This window comes from Cynocephalus volans, chromosome 12 (genome assembly GCF_027409185.1).
Source record: "Cynocephalus volans isolate mCynVol1 chromosome 12, mCynVol1.pri, whole genome shotgun sequence".
Taxonomy (NCBI): Eukaryota; Metazoa; Chordata; class Mammalia; order Dermoptera; family Cynocephalidae; genus Cynocephalus; species Cynocephalus volans.
The window spans coordinates 106,770,826-106,782,511 of NC_084471.1; positions in this window are offsets into that span (position 1 = coordinate 106,770,826).

Here is an 11,686-nt window from a genome sequence, read left to right on the forward strand (position 1 = left end):
GATATCTTAGATTAACTCAATTCTGGTGTCCTCAATAAAGCTCTTTCCACTTGCTCAGTAGTGAGTGGGCAGAATTTTATCAAGCTAAGAGTTCTGGGGAGATAAAAGGGAAAGATGGCCGAATATGGTAAAAACAGCTCCTTCTTATGGCACAGTTTTCCCAACTGCAAAAATGATCAGAGATTGGATTAGGTGATCTTGCTGTAATAAAATTCTGTGATTTAATGTGGCTTATTTTGCCATATAAAATTCAAAATATTTGAAACAAGCAGCCTCCTCGAAGCGTCGCCTTAGTCTGAACTGCTTCAATGAGCTTCAGTGGAGTCAAAGATCATGATTCTGCTTAAACAGTTATCAAGTCTAATCTGTTTCCTCCTCTACCAGCTCTCCTGATTTGGATGGATAGTTTTGAGGATCAAGTGAGATGCGGTATGTTAAAGCACTAGTATTATTTCCTGACTTTATTAGGAGGGAGAGAATTAGAACAGACTGTCCCTTCAACGATTTCACATCCTATTACCTTTTCGTTTCTCTCTGCTACCTTCTCTGTTCCCAGACTCATCTCTCTTTTAAACAAACAAAAACAAATGAGCCACCCCCCCCAATTCTGCTAACTCAAATAAACATATTTTTCTTGAAAAGCGAGGGGCTATTTAGTTATTTGTAAAATTAACACAGATGAACTCTTCTGGAAAACCAAGGGAAATTCTAAATTGAGAATACGTATTAAACGGGACAAAACGAATAATAGTGCTTTGCCAAGGACACTTCACCTTACTCCCCGTCTCTCACGCTTCAGGAATAGAGGACTGAATGAATCTATCACTGAATGAACGAATGATCCATAACTTCCCAAGAACATTCCAGATTTCACCTTGCAAAAACGTGCAAAACTAATCCCATCTGCATCGCGCTTAAACTCCGGGTAGACATCTTTTAAGGCCCACACAGTTCCCTCCTGCTTAGTCCAGCTCCCTCCGCCCGGCTCATCCTTCCAAGTCCCCCTCACTTCCTTCAGGTCTCTGGTCAAAAGCCACTTCCTCAGAGAGGTCTTCCTGGGGGACTCCTTTCCCATCCCCCAACTTAATCTCCAGTCCGCTCCCCGGTTCCTAACCCTTCTGTACGTTTCTTCATCACATCTATCACTGTGTGGTATTTTATTATCTGTCTATGCCTTTTCTTGTCTGTCTCTTCCCTAGAAAATTCGGTCGACGATGGCAGGGCCTTTCTTCGCCTCGTTTCCCCTGGGATCCCAGCACCTGCAGCAGGGCTTGGGACATAGTAGGTGCTCAACATAACGAGTGTCCTCTCCAGCGCGCCAAGGCTACTTGCCAGTTTGTCCGGAGCCACAAGACCCCTTCTCCCTTAGGCCAGCCCCACTCTGGGGAACCTCCCTTCTCTACCAGACCCCAGCGTGGATCCCTGTTCCCCAACCTGCTGGCCACCAGGACAGCGCTGCGCACCCGCCACCCGGGCCGGGCGACTGCGGTTGGGCCCCGCGGCTCCGCTCAGGCGCCCATCTCCGGGGCCGCCCGCGCCGACCTCAGGCCGCGGCTCAGCCGTTAGGACCCCCACGCGGCCTCGACATGCAAGGCTTCCATTCGGGATGATCCGTTGATGTGGTGGTAAAGCGTGACCCGGCATATCCGAGTCCCTCCGCAGGCAAGACTCGTACTTATCCACGCGCCGAGCCGCGGCCGCCCCAGCCCGAGCCCTCCTTCTCACCTTCGCACCAAACTGACCAGCCCCGGCTGCCGCCTAGGGCCGCTCCGGGCGCCTCCTCAGGCCTGCTACCGGAGCGGGAAACCCTTTAGGAGGAAACAGTGGTGGGGCCCACCATCCTTAACGCGGCCGTGAAGAGGGTGCTAACATTTCCGCTTTAAGAGATACCCGTGCCCCTCAGCCTCTCAGGGCCCCCGTAACTGCACAGCCGGGCGGGCCGGAGGAGGGGCTGAGAACGGTGGCTCCGGCCGGGTCTGCTAGCGCTTTTGAAGCCTCCAGGTGGGGTGGGGGTGGGGTGGGGGTGGGAAGGGGTGGGGTGGGGGTGGGAAGGGGTGGGGTGGGGGTGGGGTGGGGGTGGGAAGGGGTGGGGTGGGGGTGGGAAGGGGTGGGGTGGGGGTGGGGTGGGGGTGGGGGTGGGAAGGGGTGGGGTGGGGGTGGGGGTGGGGGTGGGGGTGGGAAGGGGTGGGGTGGGGGTGGGGGTGGGGGTGGGGGTGGGGGTGGGGTGGGGTGGGGGTGGGGGTGGGGGTGGGGGTGGGGTGGGGTGGGGGTGGGGGTGGGGGTGGGGTGGGGGTTGTTCGTTCGTATTTTGATGAAAAGCCCATCTGTCTTACCCTCCACTTCCTGGAAAGGACACTAGGCTTTGGGGGTTGGAAGTAGTAAAGGTCGCCCCCTGCTGCCTCGTTGGTGCCGACCCGAGCAGGGCCTCGACCGACAGGACACCGAAGTGTCACGTGTTTTGGAGAAACTGTTCTCCCCAGACTTAACTTGGAATGACTTGGAGCATCACGATGATAATATGGCCATTAGTAAAGTGTTGTCGACAGCTGATAAGGGTTTTAAAAAAGATCTACACTGCACTTCTCAAAAAAGGATGTCCCAGTGAACAATAAATAAACGTGAAAAGATGTGGAACTGAATTGGCCATCAGAGAAGTTCCAATGAGATACCAGCACACACCCACCAGAATGGCTAAAACGAAGGGAGGGGGTGGCGAGCAGGAAGAAAGAAAGAAAATGTCACACTTGGGAGGGAATGTGGAACACCCAGGACTCACACACATTGTTGATGGGCATATAAATCGATAAGCTGTTACAACCACTTTGGAAAATTGTTTGGCAATGCTTATTAAAACAGAATATATGCTACTCTATGACCCAGCAGTTCTGCTGCTAGGTATATACTCAACAGAAATGCATACATATATGTTCACCAGAAAATAGGTACTAGAATGTTCATCTCAGCAGTATTCGTAAGAGCTCCAAACTGGGAATCGCCCAAATGTCCATTAACAGGAGAATGGATAATTGCATTGTGGTATATTCATACGGTGGAATACTGTATAGCAATGAGAGTGAAAGTACTACAGCTGCAAGCAACTGTATGCATGAATCTTACAAACAAAGTTGAAAGAAACCAAGTATGAAAAAGAACATATTGAACAAATCCATTTACATAAAGGTCAAAAACAGGCAAAACTAACCTATGGTGTTATAAATCTAAATTGTGCCTACCCTTTGGGGGTTGTGACTGGGAAGGGACTCAAGGGTTTCTGGGATGTGTTCCATGACTTGGTTTGGCTGCTGTTCACTTTGTAAAAACAATTATCCAACTGAATATTTTATGCCTGTCTTACTTAAAAAGTTTTAAAATTAAGAATAAAAAAGCCTGAAGGGCTGGCCTGTGGCTCACTTGGAAGAGTGTGATGCTAATACCACCAAGGCCATGGGTTCGGATCCTCATATAGGTATGGCTGGTTAGCTCACTTGGGAGAGCGTGGTGCTGACAACACCAAGTCAAGGGTTAAGATACCCTTACAGGTCATCAAAAAAAAAAAAGAATAAAAAAGCCTGAAGTGTTAATTTGTGCAACTTCCCCTCAGTTCAATTCAACATGCATTTATTTTATAGTCACTGTATAAGGCACTGATGGACACTGTGGAGACCTAGAAAATGCCTTCCAGGGGTTTGTAATATAGGAAGTGGCACAAAAATAAGTCATTGCTTGAGAATAGTTGTGGCTTTTGTTTTTGTTTTTGGTTTTTTTTTGGTTTTTGGTTTTGTTTTGTGGCTGGCCAGTGTGGGGGTCAGAACCCTTGACCCTGGTATTCTCAGCATCATGCTCTCTCAAGTGAGCTAACCAGCCGGCCCCTAAGGAACTGTTTTTGATACTACACTAATTGTTAAGGAAGTCCAGAATCTTTATCTTGGAAGAAAACTAGGGAAAAGAGTATGCATATAGGCAAAATTTCTGAATTAGAAGGGATCCTAAGATCCTTATAAGGTTCTTGTGGGCAGGGGCTGTGGTGATCAGTGGTCTCAGTTTTCCCAGTACTGAGGGTTTTCCCAGGATGTGGGACTTTTAGTTAAATCCAGGATAGTTCTGGGCAATCTGGGATGGTTGCTTACCCTAGCAGGGGCTGAGCCTGATTCATCTTCAAACCTGTTGAAGTTATCTAACACAAAATTTCGTATATAGAAGAGGCACAATAATCTCAATGAATAAGGGCCGGCCCGTGGCTCACTTGGGAGAGTGTGGTGCTGATAACACTAAGGCCAAGGGTTTGGATCCCTGTATAGGGATGGCCGGTTCGCTCACTTTGGAGAGCGTGGTGCTGACAACACCAAGTCAAGGTTTAAGATCCCCTTACCGGTCATCTTTTTAAAAATAAAAATAAAAATAAATAATAATCTCAATGAATATTTGTTAAAATGAAACGGAGGAAATGGTAACAGAAACATAGGTACCCATTCAGATGATGCCAGTCGCTTTTTTAGAGCAGAGAATAGTGAGTAATATGGGTAAGAACCGGGTTGAGAAGGGCCTTGAATGCCAGGCTGAATAGTATGGGTTATATTTTGCTGACAGTTGGTAGACATGGAATGCTTTTGAACAAAAGGAGTGACGTGAAAAAAAATCTGTGCTTTTCCTTGTTAAATCTGGGTCACTGAATGCGTTGAGTTGGCATAAGTAGAGTTTACAAGCTGAAGTCCAGGTAAAAGGTTATTATTATAGTCTAGAAAAAAAGTTAGATAATAGACTTTTAGAATAGTAAGAGAACTAAGAGTTCCCCTAATTTAATGCCTCTCTTTTTAATTAACAATTTTTCTGAAAATTCTGAAAAATTGTTAATTAAAAAATAAGAAAGGCATTAAATTCTGAAAATTCTGAAAAATTTTAGAAACTTTCTTCCATATATTTCCTTCCTCCTTCTTAAATATAAATATTTATTTGCAGTACTAATTTTAGTTAGTAATAAATGAAGACCCAGTGGTCAAGTGACTTGTTCAAGGTTGTTCAGCAAGTCCTAAGCAGGGCTGAGCAAGAAGCTAAGTTTCTTCCCTGCTAGGACAGTGGTCAGATACCCCCTTAGAAGTTTCAGAGCCCTGCCACACTGGAACAAAGTGTTCACTGAAAAAGGAAAGGACAAAGTACTATTTTTCCTGCAGTTAAATTTATTCAGTTCTCAAATTTTGAGATTATAACCTTTCTGCTTTTTGGTGTTAAAATGTTATTTCTTTTACGAGATGATGGTCATGGTAGACTAGTTGGTAATGTCTTTATGTGATAATATAGAAAGTTCTCTGCTCCCCCGTATTTCCCCACTGGTTTATAAAATGAAAAAGTCTGGAACAGACTTTTTTTCCCCTAACTCGGAATCCTTTTCTTTCATTCTAGTTGTTACGAAGGAAAACTTCTTAAGGTAGATCCATATACACTTGTGGTGGATACAGTTGACTCACATTCCACTCGAACCTTTTTTTTTTTTTTTTTTTTTAATTGAGAAAGAATGGCAGCTGTCAGAGTGATATAATAAATACCGGAATGGTACTGTTCAGAGAAATCAAGAATATTAGTCTATTTTGGTTGCAATAGGCAAATAAAACTCAAAGTGATTCAAACACACACACAAAAAGGAATTTATTGTATCACATGCATATTAATTTTCTATTGCTGCATAACAAATGACCACAAATAATAGTGACTTAAAATGACACCCATTTATTATCTCACAGTTTCTTTAAGTCAGAAGTCCTTTTTTGTTCTTTTTTGCCAGCTGGCCAGTATGGGGATCCGAACCCTTGACCTTGATGCTTGGTGTTATCAACATCACTGCTGTACCCAAGTGAGCTGACCAGCCAGCCCTCAAATCTCCTATTTAAATGTCTTCCCATACTGCAGAGGCTGGAAAACTAAAAACTATATTTCCCAGGTTTTCTCGAAGCTAGGATTACAGTTGTAAATTATGATCTATCAATAATTTGCATACCCAAGATGTGAAAAGTGAAAGTAAGGCAGAGGCTGGCCATCTCCTGGCTGTTTTGGCTGTTACTGCTGGCCAGCATGGTCATGGGATGTTGGGTTTTTCTGTGGCACTGTTCCAGTGTCCATTCCAGTTTCATGGCTGTTGAAGGCTGTTGAGGCAGTGTTCGCAACAGTAGCTTCCTGATTCCTGGATTCCAAGTAGGGTGGTATGTTCTTCAGCTCAATAGTTTCAGCAATACAGTTTTGATTCCTCACCTTTCTGAAGCCTCCGGGTGGGTGAGTGTAGTAGACTCATCCTTGGTGCCTTTTCTGGAATACAGCAGAGGCTCTGTACCTCCAGTATGTTCAACAGTGTTGTAAGCACCTAAGTCCCTGTATTAAAGCCTTTTCTACTTAAAGTGGTTTCTGTTTATTGCAACCAACTCTGACGATATAATACCTGACTGAGCAATAGTAATTACTTTGTCCCTTCTGTGCCTCTACCTCCTATACCCCTGCCTTCCCTTTTCCTCTTCTTTCCATAAATGCCAAATGCAGTGTAACCTGGTGCTTTCATCTTTGGTCTTTTGAGACCTTGTAGCTGTTCCTTGGGCCTCCAGAGGTGAAAGTAACTCATGATTACCATTGTTTCAGGAGGGCAGGCAGCAGGTTCCAGGAGGTTGAGGATTTTCCTGAGGCCCAAGGTTCTATCTGACATAGTATCTCATGTTCTCACCAATCAAGATCCATCTGTTATGGTCTGAATGTTTGTCCCCTCTAAAGCTCATGATGGAACTTAATCCCCAATATGGTATTTGAAAGATATGACCTTTAAGAGGTGGTTGGATCACGAGGACTGTGCTCTCATGAGTGGATTGATCCATTCATGGATTAATGGGTTAATGCTTTAATAGGTAATCAGAGGTAGACTGGGGACTTTATAAAGAGAAGGAGAAAGCATGTGTGAAAGTGCTCTTGATCAGCTCTTGCTATGTGATACCCTCCATGGCCACTGGACTCTGTAGAGTGTCCCCACAGAGAGGAAGGCCCTCACCAGATGTGCCCCTGGACTTTGGCCTTCCCAGCCTCCAAAACTGAAAGACATTAAATTTGTTTTCTTATAAGTTACCCAGTCTCAGGTATTCTTTTATAAGCAACAGGAAACTAATACACCACCCCTTTACATGTTGTAGTGTTTGGATCTATGATTAGGAGAAATAACAGTTTTTTTCTTCCTTAGACTTGATCCTGGGCTCTAGGGTCTTCCTATACCCCCGAGATAATTTCTGCTTTGGCTTATTGGGCAGCATCAAAGGGAAAGTGATGGTGCTATAAGTCTCTGAACTACTAACCTAAAAATGACTTGTATGTTTTCACATGATTTATTTAACATTACTGGGACAAAATACACTTTTCTCTCAAACACAATTCTTGAAAATTTTAATATCTCTCCTCTCTTTGGGCATAAGCAACATATATCTTATCATGCTATAATTATTTATAGCCTTGTAATAATTTTCCCATGGTATTTTTATTATTGTAAATATAGCTGCCTCCTATTCCTCTTCTTGTTTTTAAGCTATTGCCATAATGATACTAAACAGCCAGTATGGTATATGCTCCTGTAAAATCACCTGGCCTAAAAGATCCCAGAAAATCACAAAAAAAATAGGATCCCTTTGGATGAGCAAAAAATATCTGTTGCAGAATCTTTTCTCTCTCTTTTTTTTTTTTAAAGATGACTGGTAAGGGGATCTTAACCCTTGACTTGGTGTTGTCAGCACCACACTCTCCCATGTGAGCCATGGGCCGGCCCTACTGTTGCAGAATCTTGACCAATAGCCCTTGCAAGGTCCTGTGATGGGAAGTTATACTCGAGGGAAAGTTCTTGTACTATTTTCCTTAAGTTCAAAGCACAGTTTTTAGACAGTGTTAAAGCACTGCTGAAATCTAGCTACACGGGAAAGTCTGGACTAGAGAAGAAAAGCATACCTTCATGCTCAGAAACAGTTCCATAATTTACAAAGTACAGATGGTACCTCTCAACACTCTCAAATAATAAGATATTTTTAGCCTTTAACCTCATTGTAGGTTAAACACTTTCTCATTTTCCACTCATTTGATTTAGAGGACATCTTTTCACTAAACCCCTCTATCTTTTCAATTTTTCTAGGAAGGTGGGTTGAGAAGAAATCTGCTTTCAAATTTTAAGGGCCTCAGGTGTTAGGTAGAGAGCTTCCCAGGTAGGTCTGAGAAGCAGACCTATTTCTGAATTTATGGCTGGATTAAGCAGGGTGGCAAGTGGGTGTGAAACATCTTTTCACGGTCATAAAATTGGCATAGATACCTTTAAAAACATATCCTAAAAGTCTGGCATCTCCGGGATTTGTCCAGCATACTTGATAAAGGTCTTTTCACTCTGGTTTGATTCAGTTCAGCAGCTGACCACCTACTGTGCATTTGACATTGCCAGGCATGGGAGATATGATGAAGAAAATACACTTCCTACCCGGGAAGGGTCCTGTATGTGATGAACACCCTTCCTTCAGACAAATCTTTACAGTTCTCTTCAACCCCATCCACCCTATACAATTATTACACGAATGCTCTCTTTAGTAACCCACCTGCTTGGATACAGTGACCCAGAGTCAGTCCTTAGCTTTCTAATACTAGAGCCTCAGTTTCCCTATCCTTCCCTAAAGGCAGAGTTAAATCCCATGCTTTTCTTTTCCTCCGTCTCATTCATTCTAACGTAAGTAAACGGGAAGCGTGGGACCAAAGGTTAATAAGAATTTAATTATCATGTATATTTCAGATACCGAGCGTGCACGCTGAGTTCGGAGGAGTAAACAGGAAACTATCGATTCCACGCAGGAAGTGACCTTGTCTGTGGGCAACGAAGGTGCCGCGGGTTTCCCTCGTTTTCCTTCTGCCCCCTTCTAAACTCGCTTCCGGGTTCCAATCCATTCGGTCTTCCCTACAGAGTTCGTCTGGTTCTTCCCAGTCCCACCCTAGACTTCGCCCCGGACGGAGTGACCAATAGGCCCTTCCCTTTAGTGGACATTTTTATGCCTTGTTTTGCATCACCGCAAATGTCAACCAATCAGTAGTTGGGGTGGGAGGCACGAAAATAATCTTCACTTCCTCCCCAAATAGCCACCCTCACCTGCGTCATCCTGTGATAGATTACGTACGTAGCCAATCAACAGACAGCCTTGGGCCCGGCCTACCCTAAACCCAACCAGTTAAAATAAAGATCAGGAATTGGGGCGGGGAATGGAAAACTTGCCCCCTGTTTTGGAAATGATTGGAAGAGATGCGTCCGGAACCCCTGAATTCACAACTTCCTACTTACGATCACTGTATACCGACCAGTGCATACCGTGCATTTCTTGTGCCCAGTTCTGTCCCCGTTCGACCCCACCCCAAGATGGGCCCCACGGCTCACGTTACAGCCGCTTTCGCCCTTCGTTAGGGTAGAACACATCCCCATCCCTGAAAAGACCCAACCCAAATGGCCTTTGCTTCACAGCCTCCTCCCAGTGCCGGTAGAGTAGGGGGAAGGAGAGACTCTGCAGCCTGTGGCGCCAATCTTTCCATTCAGTGCGTCTCTCCTCCCGTCCCCACGTTCCCGGGCTGGAGCTGACACGGGGGTGGGAGGAGCTGAGCGCCTGCAGGGCTTGGGCAGAGGCTAAGGCTTCTTAAGGTGGAACAGAACTGTTGGGTGGCTGGGCCTCACAGCTGGGATGTCACGGCCTCTTGCCTCCCAACCTTGCTTCCCACACAGTGTCTCGTCTCTACTCCCCTGGCCTTAGTTCTAGTCTTAGTTTTAGGGGGAATTAAACAGGTTGGGTAGAGGATATAAAATTAACGTAGAAAACTTGAATAAACAGCAATGTAAAGGAAATACAGACTATGCAGAGAACATTTCCTTTAATGATTTAATCTCTTCTGTTGTGTTCTGTTCTTTTCTCCCAAAATTACTTTTTAAAATCGAATTTTTCTGATGTGCAGATGTGATCTCAAATTTTGTCTGGCAAATATAACAAAATGAATAGTTTGTATGTTGGTTTAGTCTCTGCACCTCCCCCCCCCACTACAGCCATTAAAGGAAGCAAGAACCCGGTGTCTAGTAGCAGAGGTTCATCCCCTGCTCCGTTTACCATGGGTCCCCAGGAAGCTGGAAGAGCGGAGACGTGCCCTTGTAGGATCGTGCTGTCTTCGCTCAGGTTCAGCCTTCTCATATGTAAAATTGGGATAATATTCCTCTACCTGCTAGGCTTAGTACGAGTAGTAAAAGACATAATGTTAATGAAAACACATTGTAATCTGAAAGGTGTAAACGAACACTAAATAATATTACACACACAAGGCATATAATACTAGCAAACACTTACATAGTCCTTACTATGTTCCAACATTTTTTAACAGTATTTTTAAAAACTTTATCTTGTAAAATTTCTTTTTTTTTTTTTTTTTTAAAGGGGATCTTAACCCTTGACTTGGTGTTGTCAGCACCACGCTCAGCCAGTGAGCGAACCGGCCATCCGTATATGGGATCCGAACCCGGGGCCTTGGTGTTATCAGCACCGCACTCTCCCGAGTGAGCCACGGGCCGGCCCAATCTTGTAAAATTTCAAAAACACATACAGAAGTAGAGAAAAAAACCAATGTTGTAACAAGCAACATTTGTCCAATCTTTTATCATCTATAACCCTCTCCTCCATCACTTTATTATTCTGAAGCCTAAATTGATTATTTCATGCCTAAATACTTCAGTATGCATTTTTAAAAGATAAAGATCCTTTAAAAATAACACAATTCCACTAACAGACCTAAAATGTAATATTTCCTTGATATCACCAAGTCAGTATCAAAATTTTACCAATTGTCTCACAACATTTTTTCTAGCTGCTTTGTTCGAATCAGGATCCCCCCCAAAGGTCCACATATTGTATTTAATGGACATCTCTTGGTCCATATATATTGCCCTTGGCTGATATGTCTGTTAAGCCTCTTTGAATCACTAGGTTCCTCCTCCCTAAATTTAGTCATTTACCTAAAGGCATTACATGTATAAAGTCACACAATCCCTCCACAATACTATGAAATAGGTATTATCATTATTCCCACTTTGCTGATGAGGCAATTGAGTCACAAAGTAGTTAAGTGACTTACCTGAATTCTCACAGTTATTAAGTGTCAAAGCTGAGATTTGAATACGTGAATCTAATCGAATATACTATGTTTCACGTAATATAGTGTTCTTTAACAAATGCATCTAAAATATGTATTGTGGCATATTAGTCACCAATATTATGATGAAGAGTTTGCTCAAGGTAAACTAACAGTTATGAATAATTATATAATATGTTCTATTATAGAGAATGGTGGATCCCTACATTTTGATTTCCTGCATATTTCAGTGACGTTTTTTCCATCCTGCTCCAAATCACCCTCTTTAATAGAAAATAAAGAGAAAATAAATGCAAGTGCTTCTCCCCCTGTCTTAGGGCAAAACCAAACCAAACCAGGCTAAACAGGTTTTTAATTTTTTTTAATTACATAAGCAAAAACCATACAAACACTAATTACAGATACAGAAGAAAGTGAAGTAAATTAAAACAATCTTTAAGCTCACATCTTTGGTGTATATTCATTTATGTGTATGTATAAGCAAGTATACAAACTTTTATTAAAGTTTTTATTATGCAAACTTTTT